This window comes from Notamacropus eugenii, chromosome 3 (assembly GCF_028372415.1).
Source record: "Notamacropus eugenii isolate mMacEug1 chromosome 3, mMacEug1.pri_v2, whole genome shotgun sequence".
In the NCBI taxonomy this organism is placed as follows: domain Eukaryota; kingdom Metazoa; phylum Chordata; class Mammalia; order Diprotodontia; family Macropodidae; genus Notamacropus; species Notamacropus eugenii.
The window spans coordinates 387,634,838-387,659,592 of NC_092874.1; the positions used below are offsets into that span (position 1 = coordinate 387,634,838).

At 43.3% G+C, this 24,755-nt stretch overlaps 1 protein-coding gene across 3 annotated transcripts in view; it reads right to left on the bottom strand.

Annotated features, from left to right (window-relative positions):
• The window catches only part of ELFN1 (extracellular leucine rich repeat and fibronectin type III domain containing 1), a 189,579-nt gene that overhangs the window by 108,392 nt on the left and 56,432 nt on the right, over positions 1-24,755 (bottom strand). Inside the window, exon 1 of one of the 3 annotated variants that reach the window (XM_072597723.1) lies at positions 4,895-4,980. The exons of the other annotated variants lie outside the window; for them this stretch is intronic. The gene's annotated coding sequence lies outside the window, so the exon portion shown is untranslated. Of the gene's footprint in view, positions 1-4,894; positions 4,981-24,755 lie in introns of those variants that run through there. 3 annotated transcript variants of the gene reach the window in all.

The following is a 24,755-nucleotide window of genomic DNA, read 5'->3' on the forward strand; positions in this document are numbered from 1 at the left end:
CCTGAGACCAAAAAGTTTGAGAAGGACCACTATAATGAATAGAAAAGTTGGTCTCAGAGCCTGGGTTCAGGTCTTATCTCTGATATATAATGGCTGTGTGACCCTGTGGGGGCAAGTTACTTTACCTCTTAGGCAAATCTCTGAGACTGAGTTGCAGAGAAGGTGGTATTGGTAGAGAAAGTATTGTCATCTCTAAGGTCCCTATATCCATGAAAGTATAGATGTGGTCCCTGCTCCTATCTCTCCATGCTCATAACATTTCAACACAGTGACTGTCATCATGGGTCATCATAGAACAGTGTGCTCTTGGGTTTAAGCAGAACTTATATCCATATTTAAAATATTAGCGTTCTTCTGGCCTCCCAGGAGCATAGAAAAGGCCCTGAGCATCCTGGCACCCACCGAGCTCACAGGCTTTCTACCTAGTTGAACTCTCTTACTTTATAGATGAGGAAGCTGAAGACCAGGGAAGTTGATTTAACTAAAGGACATATAGCTAATAAGCATCACAGAGAGGATTTGAACCCAGGTCCTCTAACTCCGAATTTAGCTTCCTTTCCACTGCACCCCTCTGTCTCTCTCAGTAGATGGAGGGAGAGTTAAGAAAATCCCTTCTGCAGGAATATGAGAAGACCCTAGTTATGGAGATACCACCTAACCGCACCCCAGCTTAGTCTATCCTAGTGGCCACACCTTCCAAGAGACCTGTTCCCAGATTTTCCAGAACTGGTTTTGGGGGACCTCACCTACCCACACCCCAGCTTAGCCTATTGTGGTGGCCACACCTTACTAGAGCCATGTCCCTGGAACTGGTTTGAAATTTCCAAGGCTCATAGTTTTGCTCTATCTCTGGCTCTTTGCCAGATCATTTGCTTTTAGAAAGAGATCTCCTGCAGCCCTCATCTGCCTCCAAGAGCATCAGTGATTCAGTGTTCCTGGGCTCCAGTGGCCAAAGTTAACCACCTCCTGTTACTTCATGAACTACGAATCACAGGAACATCGATCTCAGGCTGGAAAAGCACCTCAGAGGCCATCTAGTTCAACTGTCTCATTTTACAGATGAGGAAACTGAGACCCAGGGGATTAAGTTGCCCACGGTCATAAGGGCAGTAAGCATCATGAGCAGTTTTATAACTCCAGAGTCAGTGCTCTTCCTTCATGTTGTCAGTCATGTCCGACTCTTTGTGACCTTGTATGGAATTTTCTTGATCAAGATACTGGAGTGGTTTGCCATTTCCTTCTCCAGTGCATTAAGGCAGAGATTAAGTGACTTGACAAGAGTCACGCAGCTAGTAATTGTCTGAGGCCAGATTCGAACTCACATTTTCCTGACTCCATGCCTGGTGCTCTATCCACTGAGCCACCTAGCTGCCTTCCTTCCACTGTACCAGGAGCCAAGCAGCCTTTGCCGGCTGCCCTAGGGTAGGAGGAAAGTCATCAAGGGACGTGAATTTGGTCATGATGTCAGCTGGACAAGTGAGATTTCAGTTAAATCACCATCCACCTAAAATCTTCCTCCTTTTTCCATTGTGTAAGTGATTAGGGGTCTTTTTTATCCTGCAGGCAATAATTCAGTAGAACATAAGCCCCTTAAGAGCCGGAGTTATTATTATTTTTTAAAAATCCCTAGTGCCTAGCACAATGTTGCATGTAGTAGGCAGTTAATAATATTTGTTGAATTGAAATCATGACTCAGTAGGCCCCTGGAAATTGTACTTGCCTATATTTGGCATAAATGGGTAAATGACTCTCATGTGTATATTATGTCTTCCTGGTAAGAACATAACGCCCCTGAAGATATTATTATTAATAATATTAACAACAAATAGAATTTATATCATGCCGAATATGTGCCAGGTACTGTGTTAAGTACTTTACAGATATTATCTCATTTGTTCCTCATAACAACCCTGGGAGGCAGGTGTTATTATTATCCCTATTTTATAGTTGAAGAAATTGAGGCAAACAGAAGTTAAGTGACTTGCCCAAGGTCACACTGCTTGAAAGTGTCAGAGGCTAAAATCTGAATTTAGATCTTCATGACTGCAGGCCTAGGGCTCTATCCACTTCACCACCTAGTTTCTTTTTGTTTCTACTAATGGCACTGTACCTATCACTGGTTTGAAACCTAAACTGTCTTTCACTCATCCTCCCTCATCCTCCCCACCCGCATCCAGTTTGTCCCAAAGTCCTGTCCATTCTACCTTCGTCGTCTCTCGTCTCTCTCCCTCTTTTCCATTTCCATTGTTACAGCTCTGGATGAAACCCTTAACATCTTTCATCTGGACAATTTCAGTGGCCCCCTAACTGATCTCTCCATCTCTAGTGTACTGATCTGTGGTCCAATCCACAGAACGACCAGATTAAGTTCCTTCAATATCAGTGCTGACTTGTGCCATGTCAGCCATCCTCCCATCGATCAAAAGAGAATCATCATCCCCCCCCCCCCCCCCCCCCACCAAACACTTTCCTGCTTTCTTCATCATTAAGTCCAAGTTCTTTAGCCTGGCATTTCATGTCTTTTACAATCTGGCTCCATCTGCTTCTCTAGAAGCTTTTCAAATGAATGTAATGTAACTTTTAGCCACATCTCCCACTGCTCTTCTTAAATTCACTCTATACCCTGGACAAATTAGACTACTCACTGTTTCCTAAACCCAGCCCCGCCCCCCAATTCCCATCCTGTTCCCTGGCTTTGCTCCCTCCCCCCCATCTCTACCTTGTAGTCCTTCACTTTATTTTCCAAAATATAGGGTTGAACATAGAGGAGGTACCTATTGATGGAAATAAATGGAAGAGGCATAGGAAGGAGGAGCTAGAAAAAGACATCAATATGGTAGGAAGGGGGGAGAGAGGGAGATGGAAAGAAAAAGATGTCTGCCCGCTTTCCCTCTTCTCCCTTTATTGTTATTCTCACTTATTAACACAGAATCTCACACATTCATAAACTTACATCTCTCCACAGGGTGTCCCTTACACACTTTCAAATGTACTGTCATACATTCTTATGCACGGACACCGACACAGCAGATCAACTTGAAACTCCTTTTTTTTTTCTTTTGATAATACATGATCAGTGATATCCAAGTTCCAGGCAATGAGAACTCAAAGACATTGGTTATGGATTCCTTTATACGTGGGCAGCTAGGTGGCACAGTGGATAGATCACTGAGCCTGGAGTCAGGAAGACCCATCTTCCTGAGTTCAAATGCCATCTCAGACACTTACTGGCCTTGGGCAAGTCACTTAACTCTGTTTACCTCAGTTTCCTCATCTGTAAAATGAGCTGGAGAAGGAAATGACAAACCACTGCAGTATCTTTGCCAAGAAAACCCAAAAGAGGTCATGAAGATTCAGACACGACTGAAATGAAATGACTGAACAACAAACAAAAACCTTTATACACACTCCACGCAGATGTTGTCACATCCTATCCCCGAAGCTAACCCACCTGTACACACCCTTTCTCTCCTGTGCTTTCTTTCCTCCTAACTCCCAGCATATATTTCTGGAGAAGCAGTTGGTACTTTGTCCCTGATGGGATCATCTTGTGAGGGCCCTGCCTCCCTCCCAGGCCAGCAGAGAGGAGATATTGAGGAGGAGGGGGAAGGAAACAAGCAGCCAAGAGCCCAGAGCACTGAGATTACAACAAGTAGCATCTGAGCAGTAGTAGCTCAAGGCTGCCATTCCTGGCCAGGTGCCCTGACCAGCTAGGATGGTACTGCCTTTCCTGTTCCTGACTTTCTGGACTTCAAAATCATGCCTCCACTGATGCCTCTCCCTACCTTGAACCAAGGTCTTCCTAATCCCAAGGCCAACTCTTTATTCACAAGGCTGTTGTCTCTCACCTATAAAAGAGATAATAATACTCGAACTGCTTAATTTTATGGTTGGTCTCCCCATCTCAATTCTCTCCCTACTGCAGTTCAGCCTGAACTCAATTATCAAAGTGTTCTTCCTAAAGCTTGGCTCTGACCACATCGCAATCTCTCTTCCCAATTCAATAAACTCTCATATGGTTCCCTATTACTTCCAGGATCAAATATATGGTCCTGAGTTTGGCTTTTAAATTCTTTCATTACATGACTCCTTCCTAACTTTCCAGTCTTGTACATCTTACTTCCCTCTACATACTCTTCAGTCTGGTGACACTGGCCTCCTAGCTATTCCTTGAACAAGGTCCTCCTCTCAGCTAAGTATTTTCATTGGCAGTCCCTCATGCCTGGAATTCACTCCCTCCTCATCTCTGCCTCCTGGCTTCCCTCAAGTCTTAGCCAACATTCTGTCTTCTGGAAGAAGCCCACCCTGATCCCCCTTAAGGCTATGGCCTTCCCTCCGTCTTTAAACTCCAATGTATTCTGTCTCTAACTTGTTAGTATGTAGTTGTCTGCATGTTTTCTCCCCCATTAGACTGTGATCTCTTTGAGGGCAGGGACCATCTTTTGCCTCTCTTTGTATCCCCTAGTTCTCAGCACAGTGCCTGGAAAAGAGTAGGCACTTAACAAATGCTTACTGACTAACTTGACCCTTAGGGGTTGTGAGAAAATACCATAGAAATGCGAGTTATTATTATCATAAGAACATAGAGGATGATCACTCATCTCTTCATAGGCTCATAGGATTTGGGGCTGGAGGGACACTAAAGGCAATCCAGCTTAACCCCCTCGATTTACAGAGGAGGAAACCAAAGTCCGCAGAGGTGAAAGGGCTTGTTCAGTGTCACACATATAGTCATATAACACACACGGAATTTAAACTCCGCCCTTCTGATTCTGAATCCAATTCAATTCTGTAACCCCAGAACATATCTAGAAGGGATCTTAGAACTGAACTTTTACCACCTCCTCGTTTTACAGATGAAGAACCTATGACACAGAAAAGAGAAATGACTTACCCAAGGTCACAGTTAGGGGGTGGCAGTATTAGGACTAAAACCCAGGTCTTCTGACTGTTCCGAGCTCTTCCAGGATGTCTCCTATGTTCAAGGGTGTTTGCTAGGCTCGAAATCTTATCTTTAATGCAGCAATTACTATGTATCTCCCCGTAGCCTATGGGACAATTAGTATGTATCTCTAAGATCTCAGGAGGAGAGCTTTCAGTTTGGAGATCTTCCAGTCCATCACCCCCACACACGCATGCCCCAGCCAGCACAGCTGCCTGCAGGGAGTGCCCTGAACGGAATGTACCTGCTTTGGGTACCCTGTCCAGTGCCCAGGCCAGAGCCAGGCTCCTTTCTTTCCTGAAAGATGATCAAGCTGGCCTAGGGCAACCTCGTCAAGCCAGGAGACCCAGAGCAGCTAGATTCACTCTCTGGGTCACCTGAACGCAGTTAGGATGCGGAAGATGTCAGCAGTCAGGTTTCACTTACCTGACCAATGAAGGTCAGGGGGAGGATACAACAGTAATGGATCCAGAAGGTGTGACAATGATGGTACAAACTCATACCACCAAACTGGGGGGAGGCTGTCAGGGAACCCGGGAGCCCATCCCTGTTTGAATTATAGCAACTGAAAACTGGAAGAAACTTTAAATACTATCCAGGCTAAGCCTCCACATTTTACAGATATGCACACTAAAGCCCAGAGAGGAATACTGGCTTACTAGTCTAGATTACACAGTAAGCTAGAGGCAGAATTGGGCCTAGAACCTAGCCCCCCATCTCCCAGCTTTAAAATACAAGCTCTCTGAAGTCAGGGATTGTCTTATTTGCCTTTGTTTGTATCTTCGGTGCTTAGCAAAATGTCTGACACATAGAAACACTTAATCAATGCTATAATCGTCATTATAATAATTTATACGGAGCTTTAAGATATGTTGGGATAAGTAGGTGGTGCAGCTGATGGAGTACTGGACCTGAAGTCAGGACCTCTTCCTGATTTCAAACCTAGCCTCACACACACGCATTAGCTGTGTCACCCTAGGCAAGTTACTTAACCCTGTTTACCTCAGTTTCCTCATCTGGAAAATGAGCTGGAGAAGGAACTGGCAAACAGTCAGACATGACTAAAATGACTCAACAACAGATAACAACATGCAGCGTGTGCAGAACGCTTTACATGTGTTAACTCATTGAATCCTCACAAGAAACCTGTGAGGAGGGTACTCCTATTATCCACAGTCTACAAGTGAATTATGAAGGAAGCCAGAGAAGTGAGGGTGAGGAAAGAAAGCATTCTGGGAACCGGAGACAGTTCCTGCAAAGGCAAGGAATAGAAGAGACTTAAGAATTTCCTTCTGAGTCTGAACATGCTTTGATACCTCTAGGGAAGGGGCAACACATTAAAGTACCAAGATGGACCTTTACTGACACCCAGTAGGCCATGAGGGAATAGGATCCTGGGATTCTAAAAAGCAAATCTGAAGCTGGAGTTAGAGCAAACCCAGTTGGTAAATCACAATGGACAGTTTTGGGCAAGGGGTAGGGTTTGGAAGGAGCGGGCATAGGTGGACACTTGATGTTGGGTCCTAAAGGACAAAGTGTCTATTTTACACTGATAACTTTGCAGTGCTGGGCCTGGTGTCAGGAAGATCTGAGTTCAATTCCAGCCTCAGACACTTACTAGCTGTGTGACCCTGGCCAAGTCATTTCATTTTGTTACCCTTAGTTTTCTCATCTGTAAAATGAGCTGCCAAAGGAAATGGTAAATCTCTCCAATGTCTTTGCCAAGAAAACCCCAAATGGGGTCATAAAGAGTCGGACATGACTGAACAAAACAACAAACAGCTGCTTGGAGGCCGGTGTATTCTTGTGTCTTGAATATGTATACATCTGTGGGTGTGTGTATGTTGTAAGCCCATCTGTGTGGGCAATGTTGTTCCAAATCCTCTGGATAGGGAGCCAAATTCAGATGGAATATCAGCTGTTACAGGGAAGGGCAAGGTGCCCAGAGCATCAGGGAGGGGCAGGTGTAGATGCAGTCTGGGTAGAAGGAGCATAGAGGAGGGAAGGAAATGGCAAAATCTCCATGGAACGGAACTCAGAGTTCCAGGGTTTATAGGAAGTGGAAAAGTTGGGATAGTTGGGGTGGGGGTGGGAATGAGATGATGGTGGGGTATAGGATGGGAGAGAAGTTAGGACAAAGAACTACTGTGTGGGATGCAGATAACCTGGGATGGGGATTGTGGTGTGTTAAGATGTGCTGGGACTGATTCCATGTCTGTAATAGTATTCACATCTGTCCTGTTCTCTCAATCCCCACTACCACTACAAGTATTCATTACTACATACTGTTAGGAGCAGTTAGGTGACTCAGTGGATAGAGCCCTGGGTCTGGAGTGAAGGAGACCTATCTTCATGAGTTCAAATCCAGCCTCAGACATTTATTTACTATCTGTATGACCCTGGGCAAGTCACTTCACCCTGTTTGCCTCAGTTTCCTCATTTGTAAAATGAGCTAGAGGAGGAAATGGCAAACCACTCCAGTATCTTTGCCAAGAAGACCCCCAAATGTGGTCACAAAGAGTTGGAAACACAACCTAAAAGTGAATTAATAATACTCAAACTATTGCATTAGTCCCTAAGAGAGTTTTGTGCCTTCATTATCACCCCTCCAAACCACCCTCCATTGCCAGACCAGTCTTCCTGATGCAAAGATGTGTCCTGTCATTTCTCTGCTCAAAAAAAATTCTTCAGTGGTTCCCTCTCTCTTGTGCTTACATCTTGCATCACCAACTGCCTCCTGGTCATTTCAGACTAGCTGTCCCAGAGACATCTGAAACCCAGTGCATCTAACACAGAATTCATTATCTTTCCCCCAAACTCTCTCCTCCCTCAAACTTGCCTATTTCTGTCAAAGGTATGCCCATCTTTCCAGTGTCCAAATCTGTAATCTCAGCATTAACCTCAACTCCTCATTCTCACTCACTCCACATATCCAATTAGCTGCCAGATCTTGCCATTTCTACCTTTCTAACATCTCTAACATCTGTCCCCTTCGTTCTACTCACCCAGCCACCTTCTCAGTTCAGGCCCTCATCACCTTTCTTCTAGATTATTTCAAAAGCCTCCGAATTGGTCTCTCTGCCTCAAGTGTTTCACCGCTCCAGTCCATCTTACACACTGCTGACAAAGTCATTTTCCTTAAGCACGGATCTCACCACGTGACACTCAACCAACTCCACTGGCTTCCTATTGCCTCTAGGATAAAATATAAACTCTTCTGTTTATCTTTTAAAGCCTACAGAATCTGGCCCAATCTGTCTTTCTAGCTTTATTGGACAATTGCTTTTTTCCTTCTCTTTCACTGTGATCCAGCCAGACTGACTCTCTTGCTCCTTACCCATAATACTTCATCTCCTATCTCCGTGCCTTTGCACTGGCTGTGTCCCATGCTTGGAATGCACTTCCTTCTTCCCTCCACAGACTTCTCCTCAGTTTAAAGGCTAGCTTCTGTAAGAAATCTTTCCTACTCCATCCCACCCCACAACTTCTAGTGCTTTTCCTTACAAACCACCATGTATTTAACTGCTTTGTAAATTGTCCATTTGTACCATATCACACCAATGTTGTCCTTGGAGTTTTCTCAGCAAAGATACCGGAGTGATTTGCCATTTCCTTCTCCAGTGGAATAAGGCAAACAGAGATTAAGTGACATGCCCAGGGTCACACAGCCAGTAAGTGTCTGAGGCCAGATTTCAACTCAAGTCTTCCTGACTCCAGGCCCAATGCAGCTACCTAGCTACCTCCATATTTATGTATACCTGTATTTATTAACATTATATTTATTCATATTTATTAACTTATCAACTTTATATATATGATGTGTATTTTTTCATGTACTCTTCATTACCCCTATGAGAATGCAAGTAGAGATTCTTTCCATCTTTGTATCCCCACCACCTACCACAGTGGGCAACTGGGCCTTGCCTCGTGCTGTTCTCTTTACTTCCTCTCATTTGCTGAATTCCTGCCCATCCTTTAGAGCTCAATTCCAATGTCACCTCCTCTAGGAATCTCTCAGTCGGTATCCGCCTCGTGTCCCCCCAGACCTCCAAAGGTGCCTTGTCTTTATATATCTCAAATGCACTCATCTGTTATTTTGGACGAGATATTTGGTTGTTGGGTTTGTTTTTTGAAGGGGTGGGGTTAAGTGACTTGCCCAGGATCATACAGCTAGTAAGTGTCTGAGGCCATTTTTTTAACTCAGGTCCTTCCTGACTCCAGGGCTGGCACTCTATCCTCTGAGCCACTTAGCTGCCCCTAGATATATATTAACAATGTCCTTGTATCTCTTGAAACTTCTGTGGGGCAGGAACCATATCTTAAAGTCTTGTCTGAATTTTGCCTGTCCTCCATTACCTAATAATGTAATGTACACAATGGTTATTTAGTTGTTTAATCAGCAAGTATTTAGTAAGCACCTGCTATTTGCCATGTATCGTACCATGCTAGGCCAAGGATACAATGGCAAAAATGAAACCATCTCTGCCCTCAAAGAGCTTACAGTCTATCAAGAGAGACAATACATACACATATAAACATATATGCACAAATATAAGGGGATAAAGGGACCAGACCTCTGATTTCATTGGTATACAGAACTCCCAGGTGAGGAAACTCCCTCTACCAAGGTAGGTTAGCACCTTCTCTGCCACTTAAGAGTCTTACAAGGCAGCTAGGTGGTGCAACAGAAAGAAAGCTAGACTGGAGTTCAAATCTTGCCTCAGTCACTCCCTGGATATGTCACTTTATCTAGCTAAGCCTCAGTCCCTTTATCTGTAAAAAACAAAACAAAACAAACAAACAAAAAAGGATAATAATACTACAGAAGTCAAGGGGCTGCGGTGAAGCTTAAGTAAAATAACAGAAGGTGTTCTGCAAACCTTAAAGTACCATAGAAATGCTATCTCTTATTATTAAAGAACTAGGTCAAACAGTGAGAAGATGAGTGACTTGCTCAGGGTTACTTCCATAGTAGATATCAGAGGTGGGGCTCAAACCTAAATCTTCTTGGCTACCAGGTCAGCCCTCTATCCACTAGGCTAAGCTGCCTCTCATATGCATGTATGTATACATGTGTGCATATATTACATGTGTATAGATGCCCCTCTGTGTGGGTATATATGCATGTGTGTACACATGTATGTGTACACTTATACACATGCCTATATATCACAGCATATGTGTGTGTATATATATACACATAGTATACATGTGTATGTGTATAGTTATAAAGACCTTTTAAATATAAACAGAAGATCTTATTCTAGAGGCAAAAGAGAACCACTGGAATTTATTGAGCACTGAAGTGACATGATCAGACCTCCACTCTAGAAAATCATTTTGGCAGCTGAGTGATAGATGTTTTGGAGAAGAGAGAATCTTGAGGCTGGGAGCTAATGCAGTGTTCCGGTCCATAGCATTCAGTAGGGTGGTGACCATGAGAAGAGAACAAGCTGTGTGACCCTGGGCAAGTCACTTAACCCTGTTTGCCTTAGTTTCCTCATCTGTAAAATGTGCTGGACAAGGAAATGGCAAACGATTCCAGTAACTGTGTCAAGAAAACCCCAACAAATGGGGTCATGAAGAGTTGATATGACTGAAAATTATTCAACAACAAGAAATCACACATACACACACACACGTGTTGTTGAAGCAGCGAGTGCAAAAGAGGTTGTTGTTGTTTGCCCTTCATTCTCGAAGACAAAGATGACATCTGCGAGGTGATACCATGACATGCAAATGAATTGGATTTGAGTGAGGAAGGGTTGTGCAAAGTCACCAGCCTCACTTTCTCCTCTGGAGCCATCTGGGTCCAGTAGCCAGATACATATTGGAAAGACTGGAGATGGTCCAGGGTGCAATGGGAGACCTTGCAGGTCTTTCGACTGAGGCAACTCCCATTCAGGGATTAAGGCTAGGTTAAAAAAGTGAAGCAAAGAATGGCCCCTTTAGCCTAGTCCAAAAAAAAAAAAAAATCCAACTGGGAGAGGAAGACCCTCAGGGTTTCTGGCCAAAAGGGATATAATTCCTATTTGGGTTCACTCAGAGTCAATCAGGACCCAAACAATGACCAGGCTGGAGAGGTATGGAAAGATGACTGGATTTGGAGTGCAAGCGTCTTGGTTCAAATCCTGCCTCAATCACTTTCCTACCTGCATGACTTGGAGCAAGTAATTTCTTTCAGGATTTCAGTTTCCTCATCTGCAAAATGAGAGGGTTAGACTAAAATGAACCCATCTACAGGAAGCCTTTCCCAATCCCCTTGAATTCTAATATCTTTCTTGTACTGATTATCCACATAGCTTGTTCACTGATTCCTTTGTGTGCTGTTTCCCCCATTAGACTGAGCACTCTGAAAGCAGGGACTGCCTTTGCCTTTCTTTATAAATAACTAATACAAACAAGATAATAGATGAGCGCATTTGAGATACATAAAGACAAGGGGCCTTTTGAGGCTGAGGAGGGTGGGGCGCAAGGCTAAGAGATTCCTGGAGGAGCTGAGCTCTAGCGGAGGGTCAGGCATTTGACATCAAGAGCTGCCCACTGTGGGCTAGCCGGCCTCTGTGGTGGGTGGTGGGGATACCAAAATGGAAACAATCTCCACTTTCATTCTTGCAGGGGCAACAAAAGATGGCCTCATTTCGTCTTTGAATGGACATTGCCTCAGACAAACAGAGGCCCGGGCAAGACCTTAATTTAGAAAGGCCAAGGTCGTCCACTGCATTCTGGAAGACTGAGAGAGAGGCTGACAACCTTTTTCCGACTCTGCCTCACTTAAATCCAATTCATACGCCACTCAAGGCATCATACTGTGATGTCACTGCTCCTCTTCAAGAAGTAAGAACAAGTAACAAAATCCCCAGCACTTAGCATAGTGCCTCACAGACCGTGGATGTTTAATAAATGTTTATCGACTGGCTGACCAAAGGGATACAGAGGCAGAAAGGTTTCCAAGGCTTCGAAATGAATGAGCCAAATTGAGTTATTAGCTTCTTGGAAGCTAATGTGCAAATGTCAGACAATCAGTCCTTCTATGGGGCCCTGCCTCTCCCTGCCAGGCTCTGGGAAAGGCTATAGGAACTTTGGGCTTAACCCAGGGAAGAGGGGGGAAGGCAGGTGGGGCTGGTGAGGAGGGTAGGGTGTGGACAGAGCAGAGGCCCTTAGGGAGAGTTCAGTGGTGAAAATCCTCACTGTGAGAGAGGGAAGATATTGTTTTTGTCACCTACACCCTAATTTTTTCACCTCTGGACTGACTTTGGAATCTCTCACATGGCCCAGGGCTATGCACAGGGTATGAATATCATGAACTATTAAAAGCTCTGTCCTTTATTGGGGGTCTGTGTGGGAAGTTGAGGAGTGAAGTGTGGGATTTAAGGATTTCAGTCCTGCTACAGTACCCCAAATCCCTCCATCTATCTTGCATTCTCTGAGCCTGATGGGGAAATCTGGTCAGTTTCTGATGTGGGCACGGTCCCTTGGGGAGCTGTGGGCAACTTTGCTTTCTGGGGAACCCAGGAGAGAACATAAGCTCTTTCAAGGCAATGATTGTTTTTTAATTTTGCTTCTGTAACCTCGGAGCCTAGCACAGTGCAGTGTATATAGTATGTAATGAATAAATGTGAATTATTAATAAATTGATAAACACTGGTTGGATTGGCCTGGATTGGGTCAGGCTCGATGAGAAGGGGAACCTGGTACTATGCTCCTGTGACTACTAGGTCTGAGAAAGAGCTAGTGCCCAACCCAATCTCCAAATCTGGTTCCCCAAATAACAATAAAGCCAACTAATAGTTCATGTGCTGAGGTTTACAAAGAAACTTCCTTAAAGCTGTACGAGGTAAGTAGGACAAGTTACTATGATGTTATTATCCCCATTTTATTAATGGAAAAACTGAGGCTCCAAGAAGTTAAGCTGCCTGCTCATAGCCACAGAACTGGAAGTGTTGGGAGTCATGCTTTGTGTCCAGCCTTGTGATTCCAAGTCTGAAATTCTTTCCTTTGCATTATTCACTCACTTATTCATTCAACAAACATATATTAAGCACTTACACATGTAAAGCATGGATATTGCTAATGTCCAACAAGGCATCAGAGGGTTCAGTTTGACACAGGCCAACACCTTCCTCCTACTTACCAGGGCCAAAAGAAGAGATTGTCACGGGCCCCATTTTCCACCCCAACAGAAAAGTAGGATTCCTGAGCTAGAAAAACCCTTGAGGTCACCAAAACCATCCCCCTGCCTCCAGTCGAGATCACCCCCTCATCCATTCAAGACCAGTGAAAACTTGTTCCATTGGAAGAGATTTCCAGACCCGCAAACATTCTGCCCCTTCCACTTGGGAACAATGAATTACTTTTGGTGTCTGACAAATGGCATAGCATTGAGGCCTAGGGCTGGTAATGCCCCAGTGATCCCAATATTCTCTCCTTAGCTAGGTCTATATGCAGGTATATAACATGAGAGAATCCTATAATGATATGCCTTTATTAAGCACCTTTACTGATTCCTCTCAGGTGCTAATAATTACCCTCCCCCTCTCCTTCCCCCTCCCCGCCAATTATCTGTTATTAGTATTCAGGGGGCTATTTTGTGTATCCTTATCTTCCTGGATAGAATGTTAGTTTCTGGAAGTCCAGGATCATTTCTTTTTGGTTTATTTTACCCTCAGGGCTTTGGCAATGTCTAGTATACAGTAGGTGCTTCATAAATACTGAGTTATTGATTGACCTGCAACATGCAGGGCACTTTTAAGGGATAGAAATACAAAAGCAAATAGTCCTACCCTGGGCAGCTTACATTCCACTTGTGAGATGTAATGTAATAGTCAACATTGCATGGCACCCTATACAAATGTTCTATCCTTTGATCCTCACAATAAGCCTGTGAAATAAGGACTATTACCATCCCCATTTCACAGGTGACAAAACTAAGATTGAACAGGGCTAAGTTGACTAGTTCATGGTCACAGAGTTAATCATTATCTGAAGAAGGATTTGATGTCAGATGTTTTTTTATTCCAAATTCAGCAAAATATCCACCTTGCCACCTAGCTATCTCAATATATATACAGGTAAGTAAATGTAGTGTTACACTATATACCATAACACAAAGTAACTTCAAGAGGAAGAGGGTATTATCAACTTGGTGGGTAGGGAGAGATCAGGAAAGGTTTTTAAGTAAGAGGTGACACCTGACATATCATCACATCCAACAATCTCATTTTATAGATGAAACTGAGGTCCACATAGATTAAGTGACATACCATAGGTTCTAGGATCCCACAGTTCAGGGGAACCACAAATAGAGTTACCATTTTTAAAAAAATTCAGTTCACTGTGTATGAGCAAAATGGTAGGGCTGGATGTAAGGAAGCTTTTTTTCCTTCTCTGAAACCCTGATAAAGAGGAGAATGAGTTAATGGAGGCTGACAATCTCCCAGCCCACTGCTTCAGCTTTTAAAGGTCTCCTGGTGAGCCGATGACTCAGAGCCCAAGGCAACAAACCATATCTAAATCATTGCTTTGGGCAGGAGGGTCTGGGTTCAAGCTGGGAAAATGGAGAGGGCCCTGCAATGAGAGGTACTTTCTCCAGAGGGGGTCCATATTGCCACCACTTAAATTTGGTAAAGAACTGAGCTTTAAGCAAAGATTTTCCCTGAGTCACCCCTAGAGTAATCAGACAGGGCTAGGGGGGAAACCTGCTCCGTTGGCAACTTTGGGGCAGAGAAGAAGGCAGTGCCTCAGTGGCCCAAGTCTGTGGAAACTCTATTTAGTTGTCTGGCATCCTGTGCAATTGCCTCACCCACCTAATGGAGGCTATCTTGCCCCTACTCCATGATACACATTCTCAGGCCAGCCTAGATGATCTCATCTCTCAGCTCCATGAAGTGAATCTGGGGGCACATAAATAAGCAGGGCCTGGAACTAGGGAGGGCACACATTTGTAGTCTCATTGCAGTCCTAGATTGCCAATACATCTCAACATAATAAAATTGAGCTTCCTGACTTAATGCAGCAAAATGGTAAAAATTTCAGAGTTTGAAGTGACCTGAGAGAGCATCTGGTCCAGCCCATACCTGAACAGAGTTCCTGTCTATGATCTATAACAAAAGGCCACTTAAACACTCTCAGTGCCAAGGAACTCACTACTTCCCATGCCAACCCATTCCATTTGGACAGCTCTGGTCATTCACAAGTTTTCCCTCATATTCAGCCAAAAACTGCCCCCTTATAGTTTCAGCCTATAACTCCTAGTTCTGGCTTCTGATGCCAGGCAGAATCAATCTATTTATCAAGCACCTACTATGTGCAAGGCACAGTGCTAGGTACCCAGGATATAAATTCAAAGAATGAAACAATTCCCATCCTCAAGGAGATTACATTCGAATAGGAGAGACAAGTACATTTTATATACATTTATATATGCAATATTTGTATTTATTTATACATGTATATATTTCATAAACTATATATCTCATAATAGATACATATATGTGTATCTCATAAAATATAAACTAAGTGAATACACACTAATGTGAGAGGGAGAGCACTGGCAGTTTGAGAGGAGAGTAGTAAAGGCTTCATGTAAAAGATGCTTCCTATGTTGCATCTTATAGGAAGAGAAAGGACTCTATAAGATGGAGGTAAGAGAACATTCCAGGTGTCGGGCACAGTCACTGCAAACACTTAGAGATGGAAGATGAGTTATGTCTGAGGAACAGAGAACAATCTGAATTCTTTTCCCTGTGATAACCCTCTGAATATTTGAAAACATCTATTTGTTCAACCCCAAATCTCTTCTCCAGGCTCAATATCCTGAGTTTCTTCAATTCGTCTTAACTTGACATAGTGGTTCAAGGCCCCTCACCATTCTTGTCACCTGCTTTTGGCAGTGTTCAGCTTGTCAATGTGCTCTTCCCAGAAATGGACAAAATATTTAAGGTCAGCATTCTTAACCTGGGCTCCACAGACACCCAACGGGGTCAGAAGTTAGCCTTCGGTGGGAGCCAATGAACTTGGACAGGAAAAAAATGCATCTTTATTTCAATATGATTGGTTTCCGTCATAATTGTATGTATTTTATTTTATGCTTTAAGACTATTATGAAAAGGGGTCTATAAAACTTCATCAGACTGCCAAAAAAAAAAGTTAAGAACCTTTGCTTTTGATCAGGAAAGAATGCATCAAGACCAGCCCCAAACAGAAAAATCCCTGATCGAAAAACTGATTGAGTGTTGTAAATCCTTCCCAAGCAGAAAAAGGAAGTTGTGGGTTGCTGGGGAGAGAGGGGCAAGGAGAATAATCCCTGTTCTCTTAGGGACCAATTCTTCCTGTTTACTCAGTAGATGAGGAAACTCAACTCTCCTGGTCCATTTCAACGGCTAAATGACTCCTCTACACTTAGCTTGATAAGGTGGGCTGTGCTTCCCTCTTCCCATAATTTATTTTCAACCAAACTGGTAGTTTAAGATGAATAAACACATCAAAATTACCGGTAAGCTGCTGGAGCCCAAACAGTTCCTCTAAGCAGAGAGAGACTTCCCTTCCTATTTAAGAGGGTGAGTCCCAGGGTCTTTTATTCAGACCTTCCCCTCAGGTTCCATTGTGACAGGAAGGAAGATCTACATTAATATACTCTTACTAGGTTGTTCTACTGGCCTAGGTCATTATGTCCCTTTGCCTCTGGGATGGAAGGCTAGGAAAGTGTCTAGGTAGGAAAAACACTGGTACCCTAGAACAAGGGTGGGTGGGAGTATTGATCTGAGGTCTGGTTCCTGCACTGGGAAGAAAAGGGCAGCCTACATCTCAGGTGAGAAAGATGGAACTGGAAGAAAAAGGCAAAGGGAATAAGCATTTTATAGTATCTGTTATGTGCCAGGCACTGTGCTAAGAGCTTTACAAATATCTCGTTTGATCCTCACAAGAGCCTGAGTATGCTGTTATTAATCCCATTTTACAGTTGAGGAAACTGGGACAGAGGCAAAGTGACTTGGCTGGAGTCACACAGCTAGTTAGTGTCTGAGATCAGATTTGAACTCAGGTTTTCTAGACTCCAGGCTCAGGGCTCTATCCACTGTGCCCCCTAGCTCCCTGAGAAGTAGGGAAAGCACTCATTCATCAGGCTAGATAGTTAAGAAGTGATAGAATGGAAAGGCGGTATGGTGAGAAATGGGAGTTGAAAGGGGGGCATGGAAACTGAGGACACCCAGGTCTTGATTAAGCCTCTCTACTGTTTGTATGTAGGTTAGCACATCATAAATGTCTGCAGCTAATGCTGTTAAATACAACTGACAAGGGCAGATGCCAGGATAGGAGCTTCAGCCAAAGACCCCAGGACAATACCCCTATGTACAGTGATGTTTCATGCCCATACTAGTCTGAAATCATCTAGTCTTTTAAAAATCCATGGCTCATCTATGAACTCTCTGAAATTCACTGGGAAGTTGTCTTACCGCCCAAGTATTCAGCAGTCCAGCAATACCTTCAAACCTAGAATGTTTTACTCTCCCCTCCCTCTAACTTTCTCCTTCCTTCCTTCCTTTCTTCCTTCCTTCCTTCCTTCCCTCTCTTCACCTCTTTCTCTCCCTCCTCTCTCTCTCTCTTTCCTTCCCTCCCCCTTTCCTCTCCCTGTCTCTTACATACAACTGAGAGTAGAGAAATGTTGGGTTCAGATCCTCTCTTTGACACTTACTGGTTGTACACATTGAAATCATTCTATCCCCAAGCTTCCTCACCTGCAAAATAAAAGGACTGACCTAGTTCTAGGTATGACATTCTATAGTTCCAAGACCTAAGTAGTCTCCCTCAGTCTCTAGTACCTCCCCACCTAAAATTACACTGTCTTTATTTTGCATATTCTTTTACATAGTATGTATATATTATGTATATTCTTCCCAATAGAATGTAATCTCCTTGAGAGCAGACAGACTACGTACTTCATTTTTGTCTTTGTGCCTAAGATAGCACCTAAGCATAAATGCTTGTGGATTGATTAATTAGATCAGTCCTTTTTCTACCATAGCCATATCTAGCACCCTGTTCATTGCTACACTTTGTCTTCAGTGATTTAATTGAAGGAATTAAAAATGCTTAATGTGAAAAATAGAACACTTGGGGATCGCAGAATTATGGATTCAGAGCTGGAAGGAACCTCAGAAGCAAATTAACCCAACCTCCCTCTTCTACCAGTAAGAAAACTGGGCTACAAGGAGGTTAAGTAATTTCTCCAACTCACTGTGGTAGTAAATAACCTTGAAGCCAGGTCCCCTGGGTTGTGGCAGGTTTTCCACTAGACCATTTTGGGGACATGAGAGCTGTCTTCAAGTATTTGAATGGCTATCACATTGGAAGAGGGATTAGCCTTTGCCTGGTTGGCTCTAGAGGGCAAAATGAAAACTGAGGGGTAGCAGTTGTATAGAAATAGATTTCAGCTTGAAGATTTCCTTAATTAAAATTTTTCCAAAGTGGAATGGGTTGTCTCAGGAGGTAGTTATTTCCCCAATTGGACTGCAAGCATTTATTATTATTTTCTAGACACTGTACTAAGTAGTGAGGATACAAGGAGACCCAAAATGAATCCCTTCTCTCATGGAGTTCACATTCTACTAGGGAGACAATGTATAGTAGGTACATTACCAAACATATTCAGAGTCAATGGAAGGCAATTTTAGAGAAGGCATTAGCCGCGAGGGGGACTGGGAAAGACCTGACAAAATGACATCACTGAAAAAGCTTTGAGCAGAGTCTTGAAGAAGAGAGGAGGAGGTGAAGAAGGTGATAAGCTCCTAGATGGCAGGGATTGTCTTTCTTTTTTCATATTTATATCCCCAACACTTAGCACAGTGCCTGGCACATAGTAGGAGCTTTAAAACTATGTATAGACTATTTATTGACCACATGAGTTGGTTGGTTAGTTGTTGTCCTATGCTCTCGAAGAGGACCAAAATGATACCACTATACTAGAGTCCAGTTTCAATGTGCCTAACCATTGCTGATCAGACCAATATGAGATCCATGATGGGGGGAGGTGGGGTTTGAATTAGGTAACTCCAAACGGTTGAGAGTCTGTGGTTTCCGTGCCTCTAAAAATGTTGCTTAGACCTCCACGTGTACCCCAGGAGTGAGAAATACCAGAAAATAGAAGATAGAAAGGCAGGCTTACACTAATGGCCTTCTGGATGGAGCCATAAGGTCCTCCTGCCTTCGAGAATCTAGACAGAATACCAGGACCTTGCCTTCCCTTCCTACCCATGCTCCCGTTCACCAGATGGCCACATCTGCATTCTTTCCCTGGTTCATGCTGGGAACAGCGGCTGAGAGTCACGTGATGCCCAGCCCGTTCCAGCTGGGCTCCCTGCTCTCCTCCAAGATGGGACTGGAGGTGCAGACGTTCTTTCAATTACCAGACCCTTTTGCTCCCCGAGCCTGCAGTGCTTATTTGCCAATATGGAGCTCAAATATCATTTGCTTAATTTCTACCCTGTGCACACAAGCCAGCTCGATTTCTTGTTAACAAAAGGCCTGGCTTCCTTGAGGTGAGCTCTGAACTCCGAGCCCTCGGGCTTTGCAATGCTCCCCATGAAATATTTACACACTTGTCAAAGCCTAGTAATGATTTCCACCCCTGGCCCTGCTTTTTCTCCCCCTTGGGTTATTTAATTTTTTTTTTTTTTAGTCCTTCCATTAATTCTATATCTGAAGGTAAATGCCAGGATTTTCTGATTGACTTGTGTTTGGGGTTCCAGCTTCCAAAGCCTTAAGTTGGAGGATGGAGGTGGTGAGAGAGGGATCATGGAAAGGCCTGTTCCAAGATTCCAAAAGAATTTGAGAATCATTTTCCTCAGGGAAAAGGTGTGTGTGTGTGTGTGTGTGTGTGTGTGTGTGTGTGTGTGTGTGTGTGTGTGTGTGTGTGTGTTGCAAGGGGGGTGTCAGAAATGGAATATCAGGGAGTATGGTAGAAGGAACACAATTCTGTTGTCAAGAAGCCCGGCTGGCTCAACCAATGGCTTACAGTGTGGCTCTAGGCAAGTCCTTTGACCTCTCTGGGTGTCAGGAGCATAAAAAAAGATACCCACAGCCTACCTCCTTCACTGGGTTATAGTGAGGAATGAGCAAGATAATGGATGAGAAAGTACTTTGGAAAGCATAAAGCCCTCTACAGATATGAGGCACTGTTATTACTATTATTTTTATGTTCGTAAAGGGATGGCATATAGTCCTCCGTTGCCAAAATGAAATGAGCTTCAGCAGCTGCAGTAGAAATGACTTAGGTAAGACATAAAGAATGTCCTGGCCCAGGCTCATGAGGCACTGTGAAATCTCTGTCCCCAGAGAAAGAAAAATAGGAGAAAGAAAGGATGGAAAAGGAAGGATCAGGAAGAAGAAAAGAAAAATCTTATCTACATCTTCAAAGTTCTGGGAGCAATCTTGGCTTGGAGACGGGGGATGGACTAAATGACCTCCAGGGGTCCTTCCATTTTGATGATTTTCATGACTGTGTAGGAAGTGGTTCACCTGCTGGCTCCTCTCTGCCTTGCGGCTCAGATGGGGCTCTGCAGACCTAGCGATAAAGAGTTCTTATTAAATTTATTCCCACCTTAAAAGCTTTAAAACAGCAAGCCATGATTCTCTTATGTGCTCTCCAGCCCTGGGGGAGGCAGCTGCCGGATGGAGGAGCTAGCCAGCGTGGGTCTGGATGTCTCACCACGATGGAGCTGACCCTCTCTGGGGAGGAGAGGGGTGCTAAGTGCCTGATGAGAATGCCATTTGAGCTTCAATGTCTCCCCTCATGCTGCATGACCTGGACTCCCCACTCCTACATTTGGGGAAGAGCCCTTCACTTCCATGACTCCCCTTTAGAGAGATATTTTTAAGTTGGGGAGATGGGTCATAAGAATGGGAAGGGTCTTTAGAAAATGAATTCAAATCTCTCTCATTAAATCAGGAAAACCCGAAGCCCAGAGAAAGGTACTGACTTGCCCAAGGTTACAGGATTGGTAAGTGACCTAGGGAAGTCTGTTGGTTCCCATTTCAAAGAAGGGAGGTGATGATAACTGGATAGGTTGAGTCGGTTTTCTTCAGGTGAGCAAAGTCAATCCCCCCAAAGCCAGGCCATGGGACAGAGTTTTCAAAGTTTCTAGTCTCACACTGTAGTTTCTTTTCTTTATACCTGTTAGAAATGGGGACACCAAACTTGAAAGGCAGAAAGCTACGCATGGAAGGCAGAAGCATGTAGCTGTCCGTGACTGACAGCTGCTCCCTGTGCTCAAAAGGGCGGTCAAAATGTTCTCCTGAAGTTGGTCATCAGGGCAGTAGGTGTGAAGTGGCCAGTCCCTGGGTATTTGTGATGGACTGTGGAGTAATTATTGAGTACATGTAGAGAACAAGCAGAATCCTGTTGTGTGGATTTGAGAGGAAGGAGTGACGGGGGATGAGTAACAGCTGTATGGAAGTAGAGATAATGTAAGTCTGGTTGCAGCTGAAGTCGCTGTTCCCATCATTCCAGGCCCTAGCAACCATCCTGTGCCCCAGAGCTTGGGTCAACAGCCCAATAGATGTTTATTTCAATATTATCCCACTGCCCAGGGACACTCACGGCAACCAAAGGGCTTTCCCTTCCTCACTGAGTCTCATTTACCTCATCTGTAAAATGCGGATTAAAAAAGATACCTCCACCCTACCTATTTCAGTGGGTTGTAGTGAGGCCTACCCATATTATGAGGCTCAGCTGAGGTCTTATCTCCTCCATGAAATCTTTCTTAAAAATCCCATTTTGCAGTAGTCTCTCTTTCCTCTAAATTGCTGGACCAAGTACTTACTGACTGGATCTTTCATTTGATATCTCAACAATTCAATTAAATTTAATAAATAATCCTACTATATTCAAGAGTTTATCTGGGTATGGGGAATACAGAAATACATACAGCTCAGCTGCTGCTCTCAGAAAGTTTACCATTTAATGAGAAAGGTTACTGGCTGACCTTCCTTCCTTCTTTCTTTCCTTCCTTTCTTTTTCTTTCTTTCATTATGGACCCTTCTCAGAATAATGTCTATAAATGCATAAAATAAAATACAAAGGATTTCAAAGGGAATTAGTTCTATTGAAATAGTTATGAATCTTTTTAAAGAAACAAGTTTATAGAACCCAAGTTGAGAATGCCTGATCTAACAGGAAGAAAAAGACACGTACAGAGGAGGACAGACAAAAATGAAGAAAAGGCATAAGGAAAATGGTATAAGAAATATGAGGGGACAAAGAAAACTTTTTACTGAGAATATGGGGAGGAGTAATCAGAAAACTTCATGAAGAATCAGTTGGTCCTTGAAGGAAGGGAGGAGCAATAGATGAGATGGGGGAGTCCATTTCAACACAGGACAAGACTAGAAAGGGGTATGAAAAATAGAACAGTGTGGCTGAAATCTAGAGAAGCCTGGAAAGGTAGGTTGGAATCAAATGATGGAGAGCCTTGAATGCCAAAATCAGGAGTTTCTACTTTATTTGGGAAGAAAGCCACTGAAAGCACATTAGGAAAAGTACTCGGGCAACAGCGTAACTGATGGATTAGAGAGAAGAGAGAACGGAGGCAGGAAGACTCATTAGAAGGATATTCAATTCAGCAAACATTTATTAAGTTCCTATGATGCGTAATATTGCAATAGTCTAGATGGGAAGAAATGAGAATTGGATGGCGGTTGAGTGCATGGGAAGTGGGAAATGGATATGAGAGTTATTGCAGAAGCAGAATCATTAAAAGCTGAAAATTAGAAGGTGCCATGGTGAAAGAGAGGTTCAAAGATGACTTTGAGATTATAATCTAGGGTGGAAACACCAGGAGAAATAAAGGATTTAGGGCAGGGGGCAGTATTTACCATTTTGTTGTCAGGTTTTTGGGTCAAGTTTTTAAAATACATAGGTCTTCTGTCTCCAATCACATTATAAATTCTTTGTGGGGAGGGACCTAATGCTATTTCTTTTTTTCTATGTGGCCCTATATCAATGCAATCCCTTCTTTACACAGAAAACCACAGAAGACATTCAGTATATTTTCGTTAATAGGCACCTAGATGCTACAGTGGATATAGTACTGCGTCTGAAATCAGGAAGAATCATCTCCCTGAATTCCAATTGAACCTTAGAACTTACCAGCTGTGTGACCTTGGCCTGTTTGCCTCAGTTCCCTCATCTGTAAAATGAGCTTGAGAAGAAAATGGCAAACCACTCCAGTATCTCTGCCAAGAAAACCCTAAATGGGGTCAAGAAGAGTTAGACACAACTGAAAATAACTAAACAAAATTTTTATTGATTCATATAAGATCAAAGATCTAGAGCTAAAGGGACTTCAGAGGACAATTAGTGCAAATACCCTCATTTTAAAGATGATAAAACAGACTCGGGGAGGTTAAGGGATTTGCTCAAAATCATACAGGTATCAAATTGCAGAGGCAGCGCTGAACTCAGGTCTTCTGACCCCCAAGCCAATGAATGCTCCTTCCACTAAATGCCATGCTACTTTCCATGACTACACTACTTCATTATGCAATAATTGGTTGCTGCTTACGTCCGTGTCTCACCATGTTCTGACTTCTGGTAACTCAGAATTTCACTAATCCCTGCAGACTCTGCTTCCATAACCCCTACTTAGTTAACTGGTCTCATTGAAAAGTGGAACTACCCAACTACATTGAGGATCCTCAAGGGCCATGGGTGAGAAAGGGATTTCAAGAGGTCAGCTTTAAGATCAACTTTCAAACATTCCAGTCTCTAAGCCAGATTTTTCCAAGCTACCAGTAGAGAGGTACTTGTAATTGATTCTTAGAGCTCTACATAATTTCCCCCCTCTCCAGTATCCATTCTCTTAACTGCTTTAATGATGAGTCGTTGCTGTGGTTATTCAATCATTTCAGTCATTCCCAACTCTTCATGACCTCATTTTGGATTTTCTTGGCAGAGATCCTAGAGAAATTTGCCATTTCCTTGTTCAGCTCATTTTACAGATGAGGAACTGGGGCAAACAGGAATACATGACTGGCCTAAGGTCACACAACTACGAAGTGTCTGAGGTCAGATTTGAACTCAGAAAGATGAGTCTTCCTGACTCCAGGCCCAGCACTCTATCCACTGGGCCACCTAGCTGCCCTTAATTCCCTTAAGGGAATATCAATTAGGATGAGAGGCAAATATCAGTTTGGTCTGGCTCACAGTTATGGAGCTAGACCTTAAAAAGGAGACAGGTCAGATCTTTACTGGGTGTTTTTGGCCAAAGGCCACATCAAAGCTTCCAGAATGAAGACCAGAGAATGAAGACCATGTTCTCATGTTTCTCTGAAAAAGTTAAATATTCAGAGAGAACAGAGCTATTATGTATGTGTTTTTCAATGTATTAAGACTTAACATAGCTGTTCTTGGGAGAAGTGGGATGAGAAACAACCATCAGAAAAATGTATCAAAATTATGATTGGCATCTACATTGATGGGGGAAAAAGAGGCTCTACAAGTCATGCCTATGTCTATGTTAGATAATAACCTTTCTCTCCTGGAAGGTTAGAATTGGCTTAGAATTAGGCTATGGAACTTCCAGTATGGTTCTAGATGCATAGGGCAGAATAGAAAGCAACATGAGAATTCCCTAACTGATTCTTGAACTTGCAAATACAGGTTCATTGAACAAGAGAGTCTAAGGGTATTATTGGCATCTGGGCATTGGGTTTGAACAGGAACTGAAGAGCCAACAAGAAGTCTTGTCTGAGCTGGGAAATGTGAAGAGTAATAATAACTGACATTTATACAGTGTTCTAAACTTTGCAAAACATTTTT